Source organism: Mobula birostris, chromosome 6, assembly GCF_030028105.1.
Source record: "Mobula birostris isolate sMobBir1 chromosome 6, sMobBir1.hap1, whole genome shotgun sequence".
Lineage (NCBI taxonomy): Eukaryota > Metazoa > Chordata > Chondrichthyes > Myliobatiformes > Myliobatidae > Mobula > Mobula birostris.
Window position 1 is genome coordinate 25,972,879 of NC_092375.1, and position 17,514 is coordinate 25,990,392.

At 43.0% G+C, this 17,514-nt stretch overlaps 1 long non-coding RNA gene across 1 annotated transcript in view; it reads right to left on the bottom strand.

The window, feature by feature from the left end:
- Positions 1–17,514, bottom strand: part of LOC140199733 (uncharacterized) — a 96,332-nt gene that overhangs the window by 47,396 nt on the left and 31,422 nt on the right. The window contains exon 3 of the long non-coding RNA XR_011886478.1: positions 15,342–15,639. This is a non-coding gene — a long non-coding RNA (uncharacterized lncRNA). The remainder of the gene's footprint in view (positions 1–15,341; positions 15,640–17,514) is intronic.

Sequence of the window (17,514 nt, forward strand, 5' to 3'; positions counted from 1 at the left end):
CAGGTGCCTATGATTAACTCAAACAAGGGTCAGCCGGAAGACCCAGAGTCCTGAGTCCACGGACCGGACCGTGAACTGGAATGGGGACTTCACAGACCGGACCATGACACAAAGCCATCAATTACACCATCCAAATCATTGACATATAATGTAAAAAGAATCTGTCCAAACACAGACCATTGTGGAACACCACTAGTCACCGCCAACCAACCAGAAAAGGCTTCGTTTATTCCCACTCTTTGCCTTCTGCCAATCAGTAATTGTTTTATATATGCTAGAATCTTTCCTACAATACCATGGGCTCATAGCTTGTTAAGCAGCCTCATGTGTGGCACCTTGTCAAAGAACTTATGAAACTCCAAACATGTGGAATCAAGCAATTCTTGTTTGTCTATCCTGCCTGTTATTACTTCAAAGAATTCCAAAAGATTTATCAGGCAAGATTTTCCCTTGAGGAAACCATGCTGACTATGGTCTATTTTATCATGTATCTCCAAGTAACCTGAAACCACATCCTTAACCATCTACTCCAATATCTTCCCAACCACTGAGGTCAGACTAACTGGCCTATAATTTCCTTTCTTCTGCCTCTTTCCCTTCTTGAAGAGTGGAGTGATATTTGCTATTTTCCAGTCTTCTGAAACCATTCCAGAGTCTAAAGATTCTTGAAAGATCATTACTAGTGCCTCCAGGATCTCTTTAGCCACCTCTTTCAGAATCCTACGGTGCGTTCCATCTGGTTCAGGTGACTTATCTATATTCAGACCTTTCAGTTTCCCGAGAAACTCATCTCTAGTTAAAGTAACTTCACACACTTCATGACCCCTGACACTTGGAAATTCAACCATACTGCTAGTGCATTACACAGTGAAGAATGATTCCAATTACTTATTCAAATCATCCGCCATTTTGTTGTCCCCCATTACTACCTCTCCAGCATTGTTTTCCAGCGGTCCAATATCCACTCTCACCTCTCTTTTACACTTAATGTATTGGAAGAAGCTTTTGGTATCCTCTTTAATATTATTGGCTAGCTTACTTTCGTATTCCATCTTTACCTTCTTAATGTTTAGCTGCTTTCTGTTGTTTTTTAAAAGCTTCCCAATCCTCTAACTTCCCAATTATTTTTCCTCTATTATATGGCCTTTCTTTGGCTTTTATGTTGGTTTTGACTCCTCTTGTTAGCTATGGTTGTGTCATCTTGCCTTTAGAATACTCCTTCCTCTTTAGGAAATAGATATCCTGTGCCTTCCAAATTGCTTCTAGGAATTCCAGCCATTACTGCTCTGCCAACATCCCTGTTGGTGCTCTTTTCCAATAAAATCTGGCCAATTCCTCTCTCATGCCTCTGCAATTCCCTATACTCCTGTAATACTGATACATCAGACTTCAGCTTCTCCTTCTCAAATTTCTGGGTAAATTCAAACATATTATGTTCACTTTCCCCTAAAAGTTCTCTTACCTTAAGCTCTCTAATCAAATCTGCTTCATTGCACATCACCCAATCCAGAACAGCTGATACCCTCATGGGCTCAATCCCAAGCTGCTCTGAAAAGCCACTTCAAAGGCACTCTAGAAATTCCCCCTTCTAAAATCTAGCCCAGTTGATTTTCCCAATATACCTTCTTATTGAACTCTCCCATGCCCTTTTGGCAAGCATTTTCTATCTCCTGTTGCAATTTGGGAGCCTGTATACAACTCCCATTGGGTTCTTTTTACCCTTGCAGTTCCGTAGCTCTATCCACAGTGATTCAACACCTTCCAACCTTATGTCACCTCTTTCTAATGACTTGATTTCAACAGAGCAATGCCGCTCCCTCTGCCTTTCCACTTGTCCTTTCGATACATTGTGTATCCTTGGACAATAATCTCACAGCTATAAGTTTCTTTCAGCCATGATTCAGTGATGCCCTCAACATCATCGTTGTGGCTATCCCTCAAGGTCGAGGATAGAAACATAGAAACATAGAAAATAGGTACAGGAGTAGGCCATTCAGCCCTTCGAGCCTGCACCGCCATTCAGTACGATCATGGCTGATTATCCAACTCAGAACCCTATACCCGCCTTCTCTCCATACCCCCAATCCCTTTAGCCACAAGTGCCATATCTAACTCTCTCTTAAATATAGCCAATGAACTGGCCTCAACTGTTTCCTGTGGCAGAGGATTCCACAGATTCACCACTCTCTGTGTGAAGAAGCTTTGCCTCATCTCGGTCCTAAAAGACTTCTCCTTTATCCTCAAACTGTGACCCCTTGTTCTGGAGGATGATGGTCTTCGTTCTGTTGATCTATTTATGGGTTCTCAAGTGGCTTATGAGTCCAAATTTTTGTGCCGGATCTTGACTAGGAGCTTCCAGCCATCGCATTGCCTGCTCCTGTCACCCTCCCTGATCGCCAAAAGACTTGAAGAAGTGGCCCACAGAGTGAAGACGCCTCTGTGTGTATTTGTTTAACATGTACTTGATGTTGCACTCCAAGAAGCACACGATACTTCACAAATCAACAAACTGATCCCAATGGCATGGAAATCACGACGACTGGAGCTGATGGATTTTTTGCAGACTTCAACCACCTTCACAGCCGTTGTGTTTGAAGTAACTTCGTCTGCCTGTTCCACAGTTGAGGTCTTGGTTGGATTGTTCTTGGTCAGGGACCTCACCCTCGACCTTAACGCCATGGGTGACTCTACCAGGAGCGTAGCTCCAGACGGCATCGCTTTCGGGATCTCAGGACCACATAAGCTCCTCCAACGTGTCAAGGTGACAATCCACGGAGAAGACAACATCGTACGTGCCAGTTTGCAACTGTGCTACATGTTAGAAACAGAAACATACAAAACCTACAGCACAATACAGGCCCTTCGGCCCAAAATGCTGTGCCGAACATGTACTTACTTTAGAAATTACCTAGGTTACCAACAGCCCTCTATTTTACTAAGCTCCATATACCTATCCAGGAGTCTCTTAAAGGACCCTATAGTTTCCGCCTCCACCACCGTCACCGGCAGCCCATTCCACGCACTCACCACTCTCTGTGTAAAAAACTTACCCCGACATCTCCTCTGCACCTACTTCCAAGCACCTTAAAACTGTACCCTCTTGTGCTAGCCATTTCAGCCCTGGGGAAAAAGCCTCCGACTATCCACACGATCAATGCCTCTCATCATCTTGTACACCTCTATCAGGTCACCTCTCATCCTCCGTCGCTCCAAAGAGAAAAGGCCGAGTTCACTCAACCTATTCTCATAAGGTATGCTCCCCAATCCAGGTAACATCCTTGTAAATCTCCTCTGCTCTCTTTCTATGGTTTCCATGTCCTTCCTGTAGTGAGGCGACCAGAACTGAGCACAGTACTCTAAGTGGGGTCTGACCAGGGTCCTATATAGCTGTACCATTACCTATAAGCTCTTGAACTCAATCCCATGGTTGATGAAGGCCAATACATCACATGCCTTCTTAACCACACAGTCAATGTGTGCAGCAGCTTTGAGTGTCCCATGGACCCGGAACCCAAGATCCCTCTGATACTCCACACTGTCAAGAGTACTATATTCTGCCATCATATTTGACCTATCAAAATGAACCACCACACACTTATCTGGGTTGAACTCCATCTGCCACTTCTCAGCCCAGTTTTGCATCCTATCAAAGTCCTGCTGTAACCTCTGATAGCCCTCCACACTATTCACAACACCCCCAACCTTTGTGTCATCAGCAAATTTACTAGCCCATCCCTCCGCTTCGTCATCCAGATCATTTATAAAAGTCATGAAGAGTAGGAGGTCCCAGAACAGATCCCTGAGGCACACCACTGGTCACCGACCTCCATGCAGAATATGACCCATCTACAACCACTCTTTGCCTTCTGCGGGCAAGTCAGTTCTGGATCCACAAAGCAAGGGCCCCTTGGATCCGATGCCTCTTTACTTTCTCAATAAGCCTTGCATGGAGTACCTTGTCAAATGCCTTGCTGAAATCCATATACACTACATTTACTGCTCTGCCTTCCTCAATGTGATTAGTCACATCCTCAAAAAAATTATCAGGCTTGTAAGGCACGACCTGCCTTTCACAAAGCCACGCTGACTGTTGCTAATCGTATTATGCCTCTCCAAATGTTCATAACTCCTGCCTCTCAGGATCTTTTCCTTCAACTTACCAACCACTGAAGTAAGACTCACTAGTCTCTAATTTCCTGGGCTATTTCTACTCCCTTTCTTGAATAATGGAACAACATCTTCAACATTCCAATCCCCCGGAACCTCTCCCATCCCCAGTGACGATGCAAAGATCATCGCTAGAGGCTCAGCAATCTCCTCCTTCACCTCCCACAGTAGCCTGGGGAACATCTCGTCCGGTCCCAGAAACATATCCAAATTGATGCTTTCCAAAAGCTCCAGCACATCCTCTTTCTTAATATCTACATGCTCAAGCTTTTCAGTCCACTGCAAGTCATCCCTACAATTGCCAAGATCCTTTTCCGTAATGAATGCTGATGCAAAGTTCTCATTAAGTACCTCTGTTATCTCTTCCAGTTCCATACACACTTTTCCACAGTCACAAACAGCAGGAATTCTGCAGATGCTGGAAATTCAAGCAACACACATCAAAGTTGCTGGTGAACGCAGCAGGCCAGGCAGCATCTCTAGGAAGAGATACAGTCGACGTTTCAGGCCGAGACCCTTCGTCAGGACTAACTGAAGGAAGAGTTAGTAAGAGATTTGAAAGTGGGAGGGGGAGGGGGAGATCCAAAATGATAGGAGAAGACAGGAGGGGGAGGGATGGAGCCAAGAGCTGGACAGGTGATTGGCAAAGGGGATACAAGAGGATCATGGGACTGGAGGTCCGGGAAGAAAGACAAGGGGGTGGGAGGGAATGTTCATGCCATCAGGTTGGAGGCTACCCAGACGGAATACGAGGTGTTGTTCCTCCAACCTGAATGTGGCTTCATCTTTACAGTAGAGGAGGCCATGGATAGACATGTCAGAATGGGAATGGGATATGGAATTAAAATGTGTGGCCACTGGGAGATCCTGCTTTCTCTGGCGTACAGAGCGTAGGTGTTCAGCAAAGCGGTCTCCCAGTCTGCGTCGGGTCTTGCCAATATATAGAAGGCCACATCGGGAGCACCGGACGCAGTATATCACCCCAGCCGACTCACAGGTGATGGCATGAACATCAACTTCTCTAACTTCCGCTAATGCCCCACCTCCCCCTCGTACCCCATCTGTTATTTATTTTTATATACACATTCTTTCTCTCACTCTCCTTTTTCTCCCTCTGTCCCTCCGACTATACCCCTTGCCCATCCTCTGGTTCCCCCCCCCTTGTCTTTCTTCCCGGACCTCCTATCCCATGACCCTCTCGTATCCCCTTTGCCAATCACCTGTCCAGCTCTTGGCTCCATCCCTCCCCCTCCTGTCTTCTCCTATCATTTTGGATCTCCCCCTCCCCCTCCCACTTTCAAATCTCTTACTAACTCTTCCTTCAGATAGTCCTGATGAAGGGTCTCGGCCTGAAAAGCCGATTGTACCTCTTCCTAGAGATGCTGCCTGGCCTGCTGCGTTCACCAGCAACTTTGATGTGTGTTTCCACAGTCACACTTGATTGCTCCTATTCTCTCATATTTTGTCCTCCTGCTCTTCACATACTTGTAGAATGCCTTGGGGTTTTCCTTAATTCTGTCCACCAAGGCCTTTTCAAGGCACCTTTCTAGCTCTCCTAATCCCTTTCTTAAGCTCCTTCCTGCCAGCCTTATAATTTTTTAGATCTCTGTCATTACCTAGTTTTTCAAACCTTTCATAAGCTCTTCTTTTCTTTTTGGCTAGATTTACGACAGCCCTTATACAGCACTATTCCTGTACTCTACCATCCTTTCCATGTCTCATTGGAACACACCTATGCAGAACTCCACACAAATATCCCCTGAATATTTGCCACATTTCTTCTGTACATTTCCCTGAGAACATCTGTTCCCAACTTATGCTTCCAAGCGTCCTGCCTGATAACCTCATATTTCCCCTTACTCCTATTAAATGCTTTCCTAACTTGTCTGTTCCTTTCCCTCTCCAATGTTATGGTAAAGGAAATAGCATTGTGATCACTATCCTGACGAAGGGTCTCGGCCTGAAACGTCGACTGCACCTCTTCCTACAGATGCTGCCTGGCCTGCTGCGTTCACCAGCAACTTTGATGTGTGTTACTATCTCCAAAATGCTCTCTCACTGAGATATCTGAACCTGACCAGGTTCATTTCCCAATACCAGATCAAGTACAGTCTCTCCTCTTGCAGGCTTATCTACATATTGTGTCAAGAAACATTCCTGAACACACCTAACAAACTCCATCCCATCCAAACCCCTCGCCCTAGGCACATGCCAATCGAAATTTGGGAAATTAAAATCTCCCACCACAACAAACCTTGTTATTATTACACCTTTCCAGAATCTGTCTCCCTATCTAATCCTCAATGTCCCTGTTACTATTGGGTGGTCTATAAAAAACACTTAGTAGAGTTATTGACCCCTTCCTGTTCCTAACTTCCACCCACAGAGACTCCGTAGACAATCCCTCCATGTCTTGCTCCTTTTCTGCAGACTTGACATTATCTCTGATCAACAGTGCCACACCCCACCTCTTTTGCCTCCCTTCCTGTCCTTTCTGAAACATCCAAAGCCTGGCACTCGAAGTAACCATTCCTGCCCCTGAGCCATCCAAGTCTCTGTAACAGCCACAACATCATAGCTCCAAATACTGATCTACACTCTAAGCTCATCTGCTTTGTCCATGATACTCCTTGCATTAAAATAGACACATCTCAAACCATCGATCTGAGCACGTCCCTTCTGTATCACTTGCCTATCCTCCCTCTCACACTGTCTCCAAGCTTTCTCTATTTGTGAGCCAACCTCCTCTTCCCCAGTCTCCTCAGTTTGGTTCCCACCACCGCCCCCCCCAGCAATCCTAGATTAAACACTCCCCAATAGCCTCTGCAAACCTCCCCGCCAGGATATTTGTCCCCCTGGGATTCAAGTGCAGCCTGTCCTTTTCGTAGAGGCCACTCCTGTTCCCCTACCTTATTCCATATTCGGTGTGCCTTCAAATATAACACCTTCAGTCCTGTATTCACCCTTTTTGATGTTGTCCACCTTTTACATTGCAATTCATCCTGTTGACCGCAATTTTGCCCTATCAGCAGCCTGCCTTTGCTAGGATTCTCATTACACATTGCCTCTATTTGTAAACCAGCTACCTCATCTTCAGCACTATCATCCACCTTTCCAATGATACTTCTGACATTGAAATATCTGCAGATCAGGACATTAGTCACACCATTCCCAATCTTTTGATTCTTAACTTTATCTGAGGTCTTACCAACATCTGCCTCCACAACCTCTCCACTAACTGTACTGGCACTCTTATTCCCATCCCTCTGCCAGTCTAGTTTAAACCCCACCATGCAGCATTAACAAACCTTCCCACTAAGATATTAGTCCCCCTCCAGTTCAGGAGCAAACTCTCCCTTCTGTACAGGTTCCACCTTCTCTGGAAGAGAGCCCAATGATCCAAAAATCTTACGTCCTCCCTCCAACACCAACTCCTTAGCCACATATTAAACTGTGTAATCTTCCTAGTTCTGGTCTTACTAGCACGTGGCACAGATCATCACCATCATCGGGTGCCATAGCCAGATTGAGCTTTGACTACCATGGCCCTCACACTCCTGTTTCAGGTCAAGTGGATCAATTCATTGGTATTCATTTCCAGTTCTCTGGCTGCTGTCTCCATCATCATTTGTCTCTGCCTTCCTTTTGCTTTCTTCCTTACCATCTTTCCCATAATTACCATGCATTCTAATTCCTCTCTCCTAATCACATGTCCAATGAAGTTACGTTGCCTTTTCATGATCTCATACATTATTTCTCTTTTTGTGCTTGCTCTGTTCATGACATCTTTGTTAGATATTCATTTCATCCATGATATTCTTTGCATCCTCCTCAAAAACCACATCTCTGCTGCTTCAATTCATTTCCTCATGTTACTAGATAATGTCCAACATTCTGATCCATATAACATAACTGGATAAACATAACATTTCAGTACTCTGAGGTGGGTTGTCATGCCTAGTTTAGTGTTGGTCAGTATACTCTTCATTCTTGTAAAGGTGTCTTTTGCCATCCCTATTCTTCTTTTGATGTCCATGTCACACCTGCCATCTGATGTCACCCAGCTTCCTAAGTAGCAAAGGTTCTGTACTTGTTTTATGTCTTCCCCGTTTATTCTCAGCTTGCAGATAGGATTCTCCTTCTTTTTGGACATCACCATACATTCTGTCTTTTTGCAATTGATAGATAGACCCATTTTTGCACTTTCTTCAACAACTATATCAATTAAGTTTTGTAGTTCTTCCTCTGTACTTGCAATTAACACAGTGTCATCCGCATATCTGAAATTATTGATGTTTTCACCACCAAATTTGATTCCCAAGATGTCTCTTATTTTTTGTAATATTGTTTCACTGTACACATTAAATAAATCAGGGGAGAAAACACACCCTCGTCTAACGCCTCTCTTGATTTTCGTAAACTGACTTACTTCTCCATCTATTCTTACAGCGGCAGTTTGTTCCCAGTACAGATTTCTGATTAGGCAGAGGTCTTTCTAATCTAGATCTGGAGTTTCCTATAATATTTCAAATAACTTATTGAGCTTCACTTTATCAAATGCTTTTGTGTAGTCGATAAAACAAACAAACAAATCTTTTTGCACTTGGATAGCTCGTTCTGATAGTATCCTTAACATCAATATCGCGTTTCTTGTACCTTTGTCTTTCGCAAAACCACATTGTTCTTTACCTATTTCAGCTTGTATCTTACTTTTAGTTCTTGCAATCCTGAGATCATAACTCTGGAGATTTGCCCTTTAACTTTGCACCTAACTCCCTGAACTCCCTATGCAGAACCTTGTCAGTTGTCCTACCCATGTCATTAGTACGTCCATGGACCATGACTTCTGGCTGTGCACCCTCCCACTTAAGAATGCTGACGACTTGGTCCAAGAGGCAACATACATTCCAGCAATCTCGACCTCATCCACAAAACTTCCTGTCCTATCCCCTAACTAATGAATCACCTATCACCACAGCGTGCCTCTTCTTCCCCTTTCCTTTCTGAGTCACAGAGGCAATCTCGGTGCTATAGACCTGACCACTGTGACTCTCCTCTATTTGGTCAACTCCCCCACTTCACCCTGACAATATCCAAAGTGATATACTTGTTGTTGAGAGAGATGGCCACAGAGGTACTCTGCACTAGCTCCTTAACCCCTTTGTCCTTCTTGACTATCACCAGCTCCCTGTGCCCTGCACTTTGGGTATAGCTACCTCTCTACATGCCCCATTTCTCACTCCCTCAGCCTCTTGAATGATCCAGAGTTCATCCAGTTCTGCTCCAACTCCTTAAGGTGGATTGTTAGAAACTGCAGCTGGATGCACTTCTCACAGGAGACACTGGAGTTCTTTCTGCCTTCCCACATCCCGCAAGAGGAGCATGCTATTATCCAGCCTGGCATCTCCTCTGCCCCTACCTGAGCAGTTATAAAGAAGGCAAGGGAAAAAGCCCTGAGCTTCTCTTTTCTTTTGCTTTCTCTGACTGAAGAATCTCTTCGATGAAGCCTCGAAGAGCTAAAGCCTCAAGATCACCACTCTGGGTCTGTCCACTTAGACAATGGCCGCAGCAACAACGGCTGCTGCGTTTGTCCCTGCCTTCCTTTAATTTGCTTTTGCTAATCAATCCTAAATACCAAATGGTTGCTGGCCAAAGTTCTTTTTCACTGTAGCAACCCATTGCTGCCTTTTGTACCTGAGCAGTGGACCTGATTGAAGTCCCCTCATCTCAAAACGTCCGATGTCCTGGTGAGCCACTGGTCAAAGCTCCTTTTCAATAAGTTTCAGTGAGATTACCCCCTCATTTTTCTAAATTCTAGTGAGTAAAGACCTAGAGCCATCAATCACGTCTCATACCATATGCCTTTCATTCCCGGAATCATTCTTGTGAACCCTCACCAATGTCAGCCTATATCTGCTCACAATATTTCAAGTGAGGTCACACCAGTGCCTTATAATGCCTCAGCTGTACATCCTTGCTCTTATTTGAATTTGAATTTATTTAAATTGTAAATCCGTCCGGAGTAAAAATCTTTGCGTTATGACTCCATCGCAATGTACAGACATGTGAATTTATAAGTCTAGTGGCTGGTAGAAAGAAGCTGTCCCATAACTTGTTGGTCCTGGCTTTAATGCTGCGGTACTATTTGCCAGATGGAAGCAGCTGAAACAGTTTTTGGTTGGGGTGACTCCTTGGATTTTTAAACTTCCTCCTATTTAGAAGATAGTTTATGTTTTTATTCCTTCTACCAAAGTGCATGACCACACACTTCCCAATACTGTCATCCATTTGCTGCATTTCATTTTGCAGTAAATCAGGCAGTCCTTTATTAGCATAACTGCAAAGACAAGGAGCATACATTTCCTGTTCTCATGCTGGGCAGGCATCACGATGTTATGGAGAAAACATTTTCATTTGAAGGGTTTCAGCCTGAAATGTTGACTGTCCATTTCACTCTGCTGCCTGACCCATTGGAATTATTTGTGGAATTCCCTGCCCCATGAAGCAGTAGAGGCTACCTCCGTAAATACACTTAAGACAAGGTTGAATAGATTTTTGCATAGTAGGGGAATTGAGGGTTATGGGGAAAAGGCAGGTAGGTGGAGATGAGTCCATGGTCAGATCAGCCATGATCTTATTGAATGGCGGAGCAGGCTCGATGGGCCAGATGGCCGACTCCTGCTGCTATTTCTTCTGTTCTTATGTTCTTATAGAGTTCCTCCAGCAGTTGGAGATTTTCTAAAGTTGGAATTCTTGTAAAGCGTGGGAGCAGATATCACGTTTCCAAGTAAGAGGCCTGATGTCCTGATTTTAGATCTCACTGCAGAAATTAGTTTTGATTGAGTACTTTGAGCTCAATTTTTCTCAAGTTACTGGAGTCCTCAGTTTAATCTTATGGCCCCAAGATAGGCTGTAATCATTATCTATGTCCTTTATTTCTCTTTGTAAGTTGAAAAGCTTCACAAAGCCATGTAATGTAAGGCAAATGTTACAGAACTGTCAGATATTTGTTGACTTTGCATGAAATCTTCAGATAAGTCAGTGTTCTATACTTTGGCTGACCCATATCTCTTATCTGTGTGCTTGCACATTCGTGATACTAACAGAACATGATCTACTAAGTGTTGGATGATGCATTGGTGTTTCCTCATATTGGCTTCAATAACTCAAAAGTTTGCCAATCCAAAACAAATCAATTTACTGTAATGAATAGCACCTGGTGAGCAAAGTAATCTTAATCCCGTGTGTGTTTATCAAGCTGGAAGTTTGCCTAATTTTTATCTGTTGATAGTGGCTTCCCACAAGCATACCGCTGAGGTCAGAACCTGATGGTTCCCCACAACCTCTGTGGTTTTGTCCGACTTGAGTGACTCCTGTTGCAAAGCAGCCATAGTCACCCATTGTTTGGTGCTTTTCATTTTCCCTTACTGAACCACAACGTCACATATGTTCACAATACACTTTCCCACCGTGAAAAGGTCAAGAGGTTACTAACCAAAAAATCTGACTAATTATTGCGAAGCAACATTCTGAATGGCTTGATCAGACAGAAAGCAGTCCATCATTATGACTGCAGAAGGTAATTTAGGGTCATCATCTCAAAGCACTCAAACTGGTGGAGAAGTTCAAACTAGTTTTTCTCCAGCTCATGGACTAAGAAACATGTCCAAGTCCTAGAGTCAAAGAGCACTACTGCAGAGAAACAGGCCCTTCAGCCCATCTAATCTCTTGCAACCTGAATGAAAAAGAACCTGTTTGCATTTACCCTATCAATACCCTTCATAATTTTGAATACCTCTCTCAAATCTTCCATCATTATCTTCCCCTCCAGAGAAAAAAATTCCTAACCTAGTAAACCTTTTCCTATAACTCAGATCTCAGCAAAATAATAAGGTAATATATTTTTACTGTCTGTAACCGCAAAGGCCATAGTCCACAGAAGAGTGGCTAGTTTAATGCTATTATAGCATCAGCAACATGGGTTCAATTCTGCCGCTGTCTGTAAGGAGTTTGTACGTTCTCCCCATGACCATGTGGGTTTCCTCTGTGTGCTCCATGTTTCCTCCCCCGTTCCAAACATGTACGGGTTAGTAGGCTAATTGGTCACAGGGCGTAATTGGATGGTGCATGCTGTGCTAACATGCTGTATCTCTCAGTAAGTAAGCAAGTAAGTGATACTTGCCCAGGTATATTTTGAAACTTGAACGACGCTACTCATGATTAACTTCAGTTTACTCGGTTTTCCACAAAAATAAAGTTATCTCACCATGCACAGACAGGCATACAAGGCACACTATTCTTTTGATATGCAGTCTACTTCCTATTTCAGTCTCAATCTGTGAAGATCTATTGCTCCTTGTATAATCTTTCTATTGATCAGAGTGGCAACACTCATCTCAATTTCATCTTCCTAAGAAGCTAGGATTTCCTGACGGTAAGATTAATTTTAGTGTCTATTCTATCCAACTATGTAACCTGCAAGTGGACAATTTCATTATTAGGTCGTCCCGTGTAGATTTTTCATTCCTTCAACCAGAATTTGAGCAAGGTACGAAGAGTAAACTTTTGCCTCCACAGATACTGCTTGACCCATTGAGTTTTTCTATTTTTTGTTCCGGATTCCAACATCTGCGTGTTCACCTTGCCTTCATCCTTTGATAGGCTGACACCAGGTTGGAAATTGGATGCTTTCTGAGCCAAGCACACAGGTGCAGTTGGCAAGAGAATCTGCCAATCACCATGCTGGAGTTTGCAGTGTGTATTTGCAAAGTAATACAGAGATTACAAGAGCATAAGAAACAGGAGAAGGCACACACAGGTGACTCCTTGAGCTTTTCTGTCAATCAATAAGATGATGGCAAATCCAACCTCGGCCCTGATTCCATCTTCCCATATTCTTTCTATAACCTCTAATTCCCTCATAGTTTAAATGTCATTGAATCAAGTCTTCACCACAAGTATATTCAATTACTGTCTCCACAATCTCTGGCATATAAAATCAGATGACTTTTTTTAAACTAGCAAAGAATGGCCAAAAGTATTATGATAAAAAGTAAGATAGAATATAATATTAAACAAACAAGTAAGGGAAAAACAGAAAGTGAGATCTTTTACAGAGCAATTTAAATAAATGTTAGTCCCTTAGAGGATGTGAGTGGAAAGTTAATAATGGGGAGTGGAGAAATACAAAGAGTTTAAATAATCATTTTGGATCAGTCTTTACAAAAGATGACACTTAGAACATCCCTATAATGATGGAAAATTGCAGGGTTAATAGGAAGGAGGATCTTGAAGTAATTGCAATGATTTCTATCATTGGAGAAAAAGACCTAGTCAAACTAGTGGGACTGAAGTCTAATCAGTCCAACAGACTTGATGTTTTCACCATATTGTTTTCAATGAGGTTACTGCAAAAATAGTGAATGCCTGTGTTGTGATCTCCCAAAACTCCCAGAGGAATGGAAAACTGGAATTGTAACATCACTAATTAAGAGAGAGGGACATAAAAATAAGAAAACTTAAGGCCACATGAGGAAATCTGCAGATGCTGGAATTTCAAGCAACACACATAAAAATTGCTGGTGAACGCAGCAGGCCAGGCCGCATCTATAGGAAGAGGTACAGTTGACATTTCAGGCTGAGACACTTCGTCAGGACTAACTGAAAGAAGAAATAGTAAGAGAGTAAGAAAACTTAAGGCCAGCTGTCCTTCCAGCACTATTCCTGAGGGAAACATCCTCGCAACATCTATCCTGTCAACGCCCCTCAAAATCTTAGAAGTGTCATTAAGATCACCTCTCATTTATCTAAACTGCAAAAAGAAAAGGCTTAACCTGCTTGACATTTCGTCACACATTATCCGCGTTCCAGAAATCAGCCTGGGTGAATGGTCTCTGCCCTGCTTCCAATGCAAAGATATCGTTCCTTAAATATGGAGGCCAAAGCTACATGTCGTCCTCCGGGTACAGTTTCACTAAAGCCCTGTAACCTTGCACCAAATCTGCTCCAGTCACACATTCTTTATCCCTCCTTGCTCTCCCTGTATGGCAAGTAGTAGTTTTGCATGTCAAGTCGAGTTTTTTGTCACATATGCAAGTACATGTACCCACAAGTGCAATGAAAAACCAGCTTGAAGCAGCATCAGAGGAACATTGCTTCAGATAAGCAGAGTTCTCAAGAAAAACATGAGTTAGACAACTTTTACTGAAGTTAATTAGAACAAAAAAGTACAACAAACATGCAGTAGGACGCCAAGATTTAATGTGAAATATTTTTTAGTGTCACAAAATTTGAATAATATCTTGATATTATTTAGTCTTCCTTAAAAAGTAGACAACCTCAAATGTCCCCACGTTGTCCCCCACCTACCAACTTCTTTCATACTCACTTCACCGATCTCTGTCCCTTTGCACTTTATTTGTATCCAATTCATGACTTGTTAACCCATCGTTCTTTGTATCGTCAACAAATTTGGATACCATACACTCAGCACCTTCAACCAAGTCCTCAGTATAAATAGTTGACACCCCAGCACCATGAAATCCCAGGAGTTACTGACGGCCTGTCCAGAAATGACCAAATGCTGCTTGCTACTCCCATATCCATGCAAATATATCACCCCAACCCCATATGCAGAAACTTCTGTTGGTCCACATTATCAAATCCCTTCTAGAAATTCAAATACACTTCAGCTACTGATTCATTATTACGACACACTGTTACAATCTGAAGAAACTAGTACATTGGCCAAATATGACTTCTCATTTTCAATTGATCAATAGGTACATTTTAATGCCAGAGAAATGTATACAATATACATCCTGACATTCTTTTTCTTCGCAGTCATCCACAAGAACTGAGGAGTGTCCCAAAGAATGAATGACAGTTAAAATATTAGAACCCCAAAGCCCCCTTCCCAACTTCCCCTCCCACGCACAAGCAGCAGCAAGGCAAGACTACCCCCTCACCTCCACCAGCAAAAAAAAGCATCAGCACCCTCCACCAAGCACTCAAGCTTGCAGCATGCATCAGTAAAGACACAGACTTGCAGTACCCCAAAGGCTAATCGTTCAGCCAGTAATTCGACATACCACAGGCTCTCTCTCTCTCCCTAATAAGGGAAAAAGGGGTGTCCACATTTCACAGCAAGAGGGGAGACATAACAAACAACTCACTGATTTATGATGTTAAAAGGCGCAGCTCTCCAGACACACGTCCCGGCAGCTAACTGGCTGCTCCCGATGTTCCGTGTTCTCCTGTGATGCTTCACTCAGGGACACTGGCCTAGAATCAGCACGTCCCCAGAGCCACGAAATCCCGGAACCCTGAGGATGCACTTGTCTTCTAGGCCGCGTCCTTGAGATATCAAAAAGCGGCTGGTCCTGAGGCCCTGCCAGCGGGTCCCATTCCTGCAAAGAACTGAAGTCAGTGTGTAACTCCAGATCAGGGTCTTCAAAAGAACCCCCCCACACCCTGAAAAGGAAAAAAAAGAGATATGAAAGATAGAAATAGAGCTGTTTTTCAAAGATGCAAACAAAGGAGTTGCCGTTTAGTGCCATTTTAAGTTTGCCCTCCTCCAGAATTTTAGTCCATGTTGACTCAGGTTGATTGTCTCGTGATTTTCTAAATGTTGTGCTATCACCTACCTCATAATGAATTCTAGTAATTTCCCAATGATAGATGCCAGGATAACTGGCCTTAAGTTCTCTCTTTTTTATACCCTTCTCCTAAATAAGGGTCTTACATTTCCAATTTTCCATTCCTGTGGGAATTTTGGTAGGGCACAACAAAAGTATTCTCGATTTCTGCAGCAACTTTATTGAAAACAATACAATGAAATTATCAAGTCTGTTGGACTGGTTAGCCATTAGTCCTATTAGTTTGCCTAGGATTTTTTCCCAGTGATGGTAATTGCTTCAAAATCCTCCTTCCTACTAACCCTGCAATTTTCCATCATTGTAAGAATATTCTAAGTGTCATCTTTTGTAAAGACCGATCTAAAATGATCATTTAAAACCTTTGTATGTCTCCACTTCCATTTATTAACTTTCCACTCTCACCCTCTAAGGGACCAATATTTACTTTAGTTACTATTTACCTTTTAACATTACTGTAAAAGTTCTCACTTTCTGTTTTAGCCACATTTGCTTGTTTATGCTATCTTATTGATGACACGAAGGTTGGAGGTGATGTGGATAGTGTGGAGGGCTGTCAGAGGTTACAACGGGACATTGATAGGATGCAAAACTGGGCTGAGAAGTGGCAGATGGAGTTCAACCCAGGTAAGTGTGAAGTGGTTCATTTCGGTAGGTCAAATATGATGCGCAGGTTGACTCTGCGGTTAAGAAGGCATATGGTGCATTGGCTTTCATCTATCATAGGATTGAGTTTAAGAGCCGAGAGGTAATGTTGCAGCTATATAGGACCCTGGTCAGACCCCACTTGGAGTACTGTGCTCAGTTCTGGTCACCTCACTACAGGAAGGACATGGAAACCATGAAAGGTTGCAGAAGAGATTTACAAGGATGTTGACTGGATTGTGGAGCATGCCTTATGAAAACAGGTTGAGTGAACTCGCCCTTTTCTCCTTGGAGCGATGAAGGATGAGAGGTGACCTGATAGAGGTGTATAAGATGATAAGAGGCATTGATCGTGTGGATAGTCAGAGACTTTTTCTCAGGGCTGAAATGGTTGCCACAAGAGGACACATGTTTAAGGTGCTGGGGAGTAGGTACAGAGGAGATGTCAGGGGTAAGTTTTTTACACAGAGAGTGGGAAGTGCGTGGAATGGGCTGCTGGCAACGGTGGTGGAGACGGATACGATAGGGTCTTTTAAGAGATTTTTGTATAGTACATGGAACTTAGAAAAATAGAGGGCTATGGGTAAGCCTAGTAATTTCTAAGGTAAGGACATGTTCAGCACAACTTTGTGGGCCAAAGGGCCTGTATTGTGCCGTAGATTTTCTATGTTTCTATGTTTTTTTTAATTCTTTATTATTATATTTTTGGCCATTCTTTGCTAGTCTATAAAATAACAATCATCTGGTTTACCACTGATCTCCACAATGTAGTGTGTCTTTGGCCCAAGGTGATATCATCCATAACTTTTTTATGGATAGCTTATCTTCATATGAAGAAAGACTGGATGAACTAGGCTTGTACTCGTTGGAATTTAGAAGATTGAGGGGGGATCTGATTGAAACGTATAAAATCCTAAAGGGATTGGACAGGCTAGATGCAGAAAGATTGTTCCCGATGTTGGGGAAGTCCAGAACGAGGGGTCACAGTTTGAGGATAAGGGGGAAGTCTTTTAGGACTGAGATTAGGAAAAACTTCTTCACACAGAGA